At 41.9% G+C, this 10,000-nt stretch overlaps 1 pseudogene; it reads left to right on the top strand.

The window, feature by feature from the left end:
• The first annotated feature begins 5,468 nt into the window (after positions 1–5,468).
• LOC123733379 (tripartite motif-containing protein 16-like) overlaps positions 5,469–10,000 on the top strand; it is a 10,104-nt pseudogene continuing 5,572 nt past the window's right edge.

Here is a 10,000-nt window from a genome sequence, read left to right on the forward strand (position 1 = left end):
CTGCTCTCTCTCTCTGCTTTCCCTGCACTCTCTCTCTCTGCTCTTTGCTCTCTCTGCTCTCTCAGCCTGCTCTCTGTTCTCTGCTCTCTCTGTTCTCTGCTCTCTCAGCCTGCTCCCTCTCTCTTCTCTCTCTGCTCTCTCTGCTCTCTCTCTCTGCTCTCTCTGCGCTCTCTCTCTGCTCTCTCTCTCTGCTCTCTGCGCTCTCTCTCTCTGCTCTCTGCTCTCTCTGCTCTCTCTCTCTGCTCTCTCGCTCTCTCTCTCTGCTCTCTCTGCTCTCTCTGCTCTCTCTCTCTGCTCTCTCTGCTCTCTCTCTTTCTGCTCTCTCCCTCTCTGCTTTCGTGTCTTTGGTTATGCCAGATTAAGTGATATGACATGCTATCCTATAAAATCCTTTCTCTGTAATTAATATCACCTGATTAGCTAATCATGTAAATGTAATTAACTAGAAAGTCGGGACACCACGGAAGAGTGTTTATAGAGCCATTATCTTCCGAATAAACTCTTAACCTGATGGGGATAGGGGGAAGTATTTGCACGGCCGGATAAAAAACATACCCGATTTAATCTGGTTACTACTCCTGCCCAGTAACTAGAATATGCATATAATTAGATTTGGATAGAAAACACTCTAAAGTTTCTAAAACTGTTTTAATGGTGTCTGTGAGTATAACAAAACTCATATGGCAGTCAAAACCCTGAGACAAATCCTAACAGGAAGTGGAAATCTGATGTGTGGAATCACTTTCAAGCCTTTGCCATTGAAACTCACAGGGACTTATTAATCATTTAGCACTTCCTAAGGCTTCCACTAGATGTCAACAGTCTTTACAAAGTGGTTTGAGTCTTCTATGGTAGAAACTGACCCAAAGAGAGGCTTGGGAAGTTGGTCACAGGGGGAGGTTCATTACTACTATGACGTCGGCGCCCATGGGAACCCTTTTGTTCCGAAACGTTTAGTAAGACAATGCAATCGTCCGCCTTGAATATTATTGAAGCTCTGGTTGAAAAAGGCCCTAAAGATTTATGTTATACAACGTTTGACATGTTTGAACGAACGTAAATATATATTTTTGCACATTCGTGACGACATGTCCCGCGCGCTTCAGTACATTATGAGTAGCCTTTGGAACGCGCTAACAAGAAGGAACTATTGGGACATAAATTATTAACTTTTTCGAACAAAACTACATTTGTTGTGGACCTGGGATTCCTGGAAGTGCCTTCTGATGAAGATAATCAAAAGGTAAGGGAATATTTACAATAGTATATTTGATTTTAGTTGGTTCCAAGATGGCGCTAACCTGTATCGCCTAGCCTATTTTTCTGAGCATACCACGTCGTTTATTGCAAAGTGTGATTTCCCAGTAAAGTTATTTTTAAATCTGGCAATGCGGTGCCAAATGGCCAAGAGGAGAAGACTGGGGGACACATGATGGAGGCAATGTCTGAAACCTATCGTCTTCACTCTTTTGAGTACCGGACTCCGGTTGCTTGGATGGATAGTCATGCTGTAGAGCGTGACCATTCTGGACTTCCTCCAGATGGTACCTAAGGGTGGTATTCTGCTGCATGGCAGAGTCCACTTGAGTACTTAGAGTACTGATTTTTGGACACGTGAGTGTCGCACTTGCTCCTTTCGGCTATAAAAAATGATACAGCTGTCTTTCATAAGATCAAACTGAACTAACTGCTATCTTGAAATGTTGAAAAAGTGTTTTTAAATAGCTCAGTCTTATCACTCAATATGAGTCAAAATCTGTCACTTCCAGGAGTGCTCATTTTGTCAAAAATGAAAAAAATAACCCAACTCAAACATCTGCTACCTTGAAATGTCCAAAAAAGGTATTTAAATGGGCCAACCAGACATCTTCTGGAGAGAAGAAGGCTCGATCTTCTCTCAAGAAGGACAATCTTCATACCATAAGATAGTTCTTCTTGAGAGAAGATAATGAGACGGTCAGGTAGAGAAGACCAGACAAATGGTCCACCCACACAGACCTTGTGGTGAAGAAATCAGAACAGCACCTCTTCAACCTCCGGAGGCTGAAACCACAGTGTCGCAACCACAGGGCTCTCCAGAGGGTGGTGCGTTCTGCCCAACATATCACCGGGGGAAAAGTGCCTGCCCTCCAGGACATCTACAGCACCTGGTGTCACAGGAAGGTCAAGAAGATCATCAAGGACCTCAGCCACCCAGAGGAACTCAGCCACCCAGAGGACCTCAGCCACCCAGAGGACCTCAGCCACCCAGAGGACCTCAGCCACCCAGAGGACCTCAGCCACCCAGAGGACCTCAGCCACCCAGAGGACCTCAGCCACCCAGAGGACCTCAGCCGCTGGTCACTTTAATAATGTTTACTGTTTTACCCACTTCATATGTATATACTGTATTCTAGTCCTGGTTCATCCTATATAACTACTGCTGTCCACTTCATATGTATATACTGTATTCTAGTCCTGGTTCATCCTATTTAATTATTGCTGTCCACATACTGTTCTTCAGATATACTACATATTTGATCCATATTACCTATACATCCCTTTACATTTATATATACACTACCGGTCAAACGTTTTAGAACAATTAAGGGTTTTTCTTTATTTGTACTATTTTCAACATTGTAGAATAATAGTGAAGACATCAAAACTATGAAATATCAGATATGGAATCATGTAGTAGCCAAAAAAGTGTTATATTTATATATTTTATATTTGAGATTCTTCAAAGTAGCCACCCTTTGCCTTGATGACAGCTTTGCACAATCTTGGCATTCTCTCAACCAGCTTCATGAGATAGTCACCTGGAATGCATTTCAATTAACAGGTGTGCCTTGTTAAAGTTAATTTGTGGAATTTCTTTCCTTCTAAATGTATTTGAGCCAATCAGTTGTGTTGTGACATGGTAGGGTTGGTATACAGAAGATAGCCCTATTTGGTAAAAGACCAAGTCCATATTATGGCAAGAACAGCTCAAATAAGCAAAGAGAAACGACATGAATGTAAAAATAAAGAAAAACCCTTGAATGAGTAAGTGTGTCCCAACATTTGACTGGTACTGTATATATATATATATATACTCCAGACTGGTTCTCTGTATATATATATACTCCAGACTGGTACTGTGTGTATATATATATATATATATACTCCAGACTGGTTCTGTGTATATATATATACTCCAGACTGGTACTGTGTGTATATATATATATATACTCCAGACTGGTTCTGTGTGTATATATATATATATATATATACTCCAGACTGGTTCTGTGTATATATATATATACTCCAGACGGGTACTGTGTGTGTATATATATATATATATATTATATATATATACTCCAGACTGGTTCTGTGTGTGTGTGTATATATATATATATATATACACTCCAGACTGGTTCTGTGTGTTATATATATATATATATATATATATATATATATATATATATATATATATATATATATATATACTCCAGACTGGTTCTGTGTGTATGTGTGTGTATATATATGTGTGTATATATATATACTCCAGACTGGTTCTGTGTGTGTGTGTATATATATATATATATATATATATATATATATATATATATATATATATACACACACACATATACACACATATATATATATACACACATATACACACAGTATATACTCACAGTATATATATTTATATTCCAGGTCTCCAACATTGCTCATCCTAATATTTCTATATTTCTTAATTCCTTTACTTTTTACTGTCACGTCCTGACCAGTAATAGGGGTTATTTGTTATTGTAGTTTGGTCAGGACGTGGCAGAGGGGTGTTTGTTTTAGGTGGTTCGGGCTATGTATTTAGGTAGAGGGGTGTTTGGTTTATGTGGTTCGGGCTATGTATTTAGGTAGAGGGGTGTTTGGTTTATGTGGTTCGGGCTATGTATTTAGGTAGAGGGGTGTTTGGTTTATGTGGTTCGGGCTATGTATTTAGGTAGAGGGGTGTTTGGTTTATGTGGTTCGGGCTATGTATTTAGGTAGAGGAGTGTTTGGTTTATGTGGTTCGGGCTATGTATTTAGGTAGAGGGGTGTTTGGTTTATGTGGTTCGGGCTATGTATTTAGGTAGAGGGGTGTTTGGTTTATGTGGTTCGGGCTATGTATTTAGGTAGAGGGGTGTTTGTTTTATGTGGTTCGGGCTATGTATTTAGGTAGAGGGGTGTTTGGTTTATGTGGTTCGGGCTATGTATTTAGGTAGAGGGGTGTTTGGTTTATGTGGTTCGGGCTATGTATTTAGGTAGAGGGGTGTTTGTTTTATGTGGTTCGGGCTATGTATTTAGGTAGAGGGGTGTTTGGTTTATGTCTATTGTAGTTCTATGTTTAGTTAATTGGGGTTGGACCTTCAATTGGAGTCAGCTGGTTATCGTTGCCTCTGATTGAAGGTCCTATAATTAGGAGTTTGTTTTGTCATGGGGTTTTGTGGCAGATTGTTGCTGTGTATAGCTTTGTGCCTTACTGGCCTGTTCTTTGTCCTTTAATAAAAGAAGATGAGTGTACATTTTCCCGCTGCGTCTTGGTCTAAACCCTACGACACCTGTGACATTTACATTAGGGTGTATTGTTAGATACTACTGCACTGTTGGAACCAGGAACACAAGCATTTCACTACACCCACAATAACATCTGCTAAATATGTGTATGTGACCAATAACATTTTTATTTGATTGTATTTTTGAAAGTGTTACATAATTCTCAATCCGCTTTGCGTCGTGCCTAAAAACAGCACTTAGCCGTGGTACTGTATATTAGCCATATACTGTCACCACTTCCACCGAAGTCATTTCCTCTCCTTGTTCGGCGGTCGGCGTCACCGGTCTTCTAGTCATCGTGGATCCACTTTTTTTCATTTTCCATTTGTTTTGTCTTGTTTTCTTACACATCTGGTTTCCATTTCCATCATGAATTGTTGTGTATTTAACCCTCTGTTCCCCCCATGTCCTTGTGTGGAATTGTTTGTTTGTAAGTGCTTGTACTCTGTTACTGGTGCGCATCGGGTTTTGTACCCATGTAGGTTCGTTTTGTATTAAACTGCTCCGGCTATTACCTATCTCTGCTCTCCTGCGTCTGACTTCACTGCCACCAGGTCCGCAATCCTTACATATACCACACCTCCTCAGGCCTTATTGCTTATTAGAACACATAAGTGTATTATAAGGCATTATAAAGGTCATTAAAATAATTCTAATATGTACTTCATAGAAACTGTTACCCTTTATATTCTAATAACTCATATTTTAAGATTCATTATTTAAATTATTCCATGTTAAGGGCTCTAACCAAGGAACAAGACTATTTGTCTCCCTCTTGCTGTTGCATGCAGTTCCTCTCTCTCTTCCTCCCTCCCTCTAACCCCTCCCTCCCTCTAACCCCACCCCTCTGGCAGAACCAGGAAATCCCTCCCCCTCCCACCAACTCTCTTCTGAGGAAACGAAACTGATCTGAGTCTCTGTCTCGTCTGTCTGTGTGAGAGTGAACAACCGTCCAAATGGCTCAACAGGGAGTTCTGCTGGACCAGGACCAGTTCTGTTGTTCTGTCTGTCTGGATCTACTGAAGGAACCGGTCACCATCCCCTGTGGACACAGTTACTGTAGGAGCTGTATTGAGGGCTGCTGGGATCAGGATGTTCTGAAAGGGGTCTATAGCTGTCCACAGTGCAGACAGACCTTCACTCCAAGGCCTATTCTGACAAAAAGTAACCTATTGGCTGAGGTGGTGGAGAAACTGAAGAAGACAGGACTCCAGGCTGCTCCCCCTCCTGCTCTGTGCTATGCTGGACCTAGAGATGTGGCGTGTGATTTCTGCACTGGGACCAGAAAGCAGAAAGCCCTCATGTCCTGTCTGGCGTGTCTGGCCTCTTACTGTGAGACTCACCTCCAATCTCACTACGAATTTCCTGCTTTGAAGAAGCACAAGCTGGTCAAAGCCACCGCACAACTACAGGAGAAGATCTGCTCTCATCATGACAAACTGCTGGAGGTTTACTGTCGTACCGATCAGCAGTGTATCTGTTATCAGTGTTTGATGGATGAACATAAAGGCCATGATACAGTGTCAGCTGCAGCAGAGAGGACTGAGAAACAGGTAAGACCAGAACAACTTGTTGGTGACTGTCTGATAAACAAAGAATTAAAGATACAGTAGGAACTAAGGCTGTTTGAATATGAGATCATTGAAATGAAATGAATCCTCAGCAGAACAAATATGAACACAAACCTTGAGTATATTGATATGTCAACCCAGATTCTCTAAATGTATCACCATTTTATAATGTCAAAGACTATTATCATTCTGAATGCCCTTTTATGAGTCCAAAGTTCAGTCTCAACCTGTTGATACATGTAGTCCTACCATAAAAACTATAATCATTCACATAGCAACAAATAAATATCATTTAGTAAATGGACCATCCATTTTTTAGATCTTCCTCTCTATGGGCCCTATGTCACATTACTATACTATTGATCTACTGGACTAATAAAGCTTGATAGCTCATTGAAGAGTGATTCTCCACAGAGGCAGCTGGGGATGAGTCAGCAGATGGTCCAGCAGAGATTCCAGGAGAGAGAGAAGGAGCTGAAGGAGCTCCAACAGGCTGTGGAGTCTCTCAAGGTGAGTATTGTTGACCAGAGGAGACACACCATTTCACCTGTCTCCTCCAGTCAGAGAGAGAGAGAGAGGTAGAGGGGCCCCTATCCAATCCCACTGACCCCACTGTTGGGAACAGGTTGTCACTGCTGAGGCAGTGAAGAAAGTAGAGGAGGATGGGTCAAGGCTGAAGGATCCTGAGAGGATCCCTGTGAGTAGTAGATCTGTGACAGCACAGAGGGATGGGCCAACCAGCGATATATGCTTCAGTAAGGTTGGCTTCATAGTGTTCATAGCAAATGGTTATCAACTGTACCGCAGAAATGGAATGTAAATCACTGAAAAAAATATGTTTTGGTGGCAGCTGCAGAGAAGTATTTGATCATACTAGATTTGACTTCAGAAGAGTTCCAGGGTGTGTTGAGTGGTGGTGTCCCGTCCTCCCAGGTCGTTGGCCTGGTGCAGGAGCAGATAGGGTCAAAGTAGTGGAATGGGGGTAGTGGGTTTTAATGAGGGTAGGGTTAGTTGGCCTGGTGCAGGAGCAGATAGGGTCAAAGTAGTGGAATGTGGGTAGTGGGTTTTAATGAGTGTAGGGTTAGTTGGCCTGGTGCAGGAGCAGATAGGGTCAAAGTAGTGGAATGGGGTAGTGGGTTTTAATGAGTGTAGGGTTAGTTGGCCTGGTGCAGGAGCAGATAGGGTCAAAGTAGTGGAATGGGCTAGTGGGTTTTAATGAGTGTAGGGTTAGTTGGCCTGGTGCAGGAGCAGATAGGGTCAAAGTAGTGGAATGGGGTAGTGGGTTTTAATGAGTGTAGGGTTAGTTGGCCTGGTGCAGGAGCAGATAGGGTCAAAGTAGTGGAATGGGGTAGTGGGTTTTAATGAGTGTAGGGTTAGTTGGCCTGGTGCAGGAGCAGATAGGGTCAAAGTAGTGGAATGGGGTAGTGGGTTTTAATGAGTGTAGGGTTAGTTAGAAGGGTGTTTTTAGTGTTATCATAATTTCCCCTTTTCCCATTTTGTATCCCATAATATCATGTATTTATATTATAGTCCAGTTGAGGCAGGTGAGATGCCTTTGGATATCGACGTAATAAATTGTCATTAGCTTATTGGGTTGAAAGGCTGTGAGGTTGAGCATCCCACTGCTACTGTTCTAGATGACTGTTGGGAATATACTAGTAGACAAGGCAGTGGTTTTGGTTGGACAGTTGGAAAGCTTGCTGATGAGAGTAGTTTCAGGGAGTTGGAGGTTGGCCCTTTCTGTGGTGATAGGGGATGTTCCTCCATGGTTACTCCCAGATCCTGTTGTTGATCTAACCTTGGTAGACAAAAGGAAAAGATTGGGTCAGAAGTCAGTGATAAAGGGAAACTGGTTGACAATTACATTGGTAGAAGTTGTTCTGCTTTTTTACCTCTTTTCACAGATGGATCCAAGGGCCCAGATAGTGGGCCCACAGGAGCAGGTGTTTACCTTCCTGAATGTGATGTGCAGATATGTAGAAGACTAACAGATGAACTGTCAGTGTACTCAGTTGAACTGTTGGTGATAATAGTTGTCCTCCAGTGGGTGGAGGACGTACAGCCTGTTAGAATTATAGTATCCTCAGATTCTCTGTCTGTATTGAATAGTTTATCATCTGGTAAATCTATTAGGAGTGACCTACTATTGGAGGTATTAATGTTATTATGGAGAATTGAGAGAATGGGTCTAGTAGTGAGATTCTGCTGGGTCCCAGCACATTCAGGTGTGGAATGGAATGAAATTGTAGACTAGTTAGCTAAAATAACTTTAAAACAAGATCTAATATATATTAATGTTCCACTGGGTAGAGGTGAGGACAAATGTGAGATCAGAGACATTTTGATAGATGTGTGGCAGAAGAGATGGGACTCTGAGCACAAGGGGACGGCATTTATATGCCCTCCAAAGAAAGGTCGGTGGACCAAGGTTCAAAGGTCAGATTAGGAAGGAAGAGGTGGTGTTTCCTCGATTGTGTTTAGGACATTGTACATTGAACTGGTCCTTCCATCTGGTTGGCAGCATGTGAATGGTTTGTGTCTGGAGGGTATTGTCAATGAAACGGTGGAGCATGTGTTGTTATATTGTTGTAAGGATGTTGAAGAGATGGAAAGATTGAAGTGTAGGGTCATTGAGTTGGAGGGGTTGAGGGGGTTGAAGGGATTTGGGGGATGGGGAGGGTCTATTAGAAGTTAGTAGGGATCTTTTTATTTTCTCAGAAGTACTGAGTTAGGTAGGAGAATTTAGAAATGGTGTAAACCGTGATTGAACACACTCCAGCACAGTAGGAGGCGCCACGCTCCTTTAACGTTGGTTTGAGGACCGCCATTATACCATAGAAGAAGAAGAAGTTGGTAACGTGAGGTTTTGTCGTTCGTAAAGAGTGCAGCTATTCTTTTGCCTATTTTCCAAATGTATTTTGTCATGGTGGGAGGGTTTGTTTACTGGTTTCCTCTGTTTATCGGTTAGAGTTGAGGAGGGAGTAGGGTAGTTTGATGTCCTCAACCGAGTGGAGAAGAAACGCTGTCTCTTCAGGTGCGTTGTGGAGAATGGTGTGGAGGAATTATTGATCCTGGTCGGTGAACAGGTGGGAGAGGAACATATACACTCTGTATCCAGAATGAACAAGGCGGTGGTTGTGGTAATGTAAAAGGTGAGTCTTGTTACCCGGCTAGTTACCAGTATGATTTATGTGAGGGGTTGTGTTGGTGCTGATTTCGACAAGAGTAGTGGTGTCTAATCTGCCTCCGTTTATTACCACCGAACAGATCCGTAAAGAGTTGGTTCGTTTTGCTAAATGTGGAAGTGTTTTTCTGAACGAAATTCAAGGTTAAACAGGGGAGGGGTGGTACACAGGGTTTGTTAGCACAGAGGAGCCCAGTGATATAATATTATATATATATATATAATATTACTATATGTCCCAGCTGTTTGCTGTGGTTTTGAAGTAATTCTCTTCCAGCCCGCGTTAACCTTGTAGGTTTACCTCAGGTAACTGATTATTAACTAACCTTATTTTATTTGTTTCTAAATGGCTGCTGGGTAATATGATAATCGTTGAAATCTGTTGGTTCGTAGACATCAAATAGAGAGAATGCTGCGCAGGTTCACTGAGTTGTAAACCTAATGGATAGGTGGAGATCATTGATTTGTAGCTCTGACTCAGTTGCTACCTCAGATTATGAGCCTATCAAGTGTGGTGAATGAGGTATGTAGTTCCCACAGAAGACCACAGGGAGGAGCAAGAGAGATATAAACCCATACAGTTTATCTCTTTAAATACCCTGAACCTAACAATCAATCTAATGTATTTATAAAGACCTTTTACATCAGCAGATGTCACAAAGTGCTGTACAGAAACTCTAAC

Source organism: Salmo salar, unplaced genomic scaffold, assembly GCF_905237065.1.
Source record: "Salmo salar unplaced genomic scaffold, Ssal_v3.1, whole genome shotgun sequence".
NCBI classification, from domain to species: domain Eukaryota; kingdom Metazoa; phylum Chordata; class Actinopteri; order Salmoniformes; family Salmonidae; genus Salmo; species Salmo salar.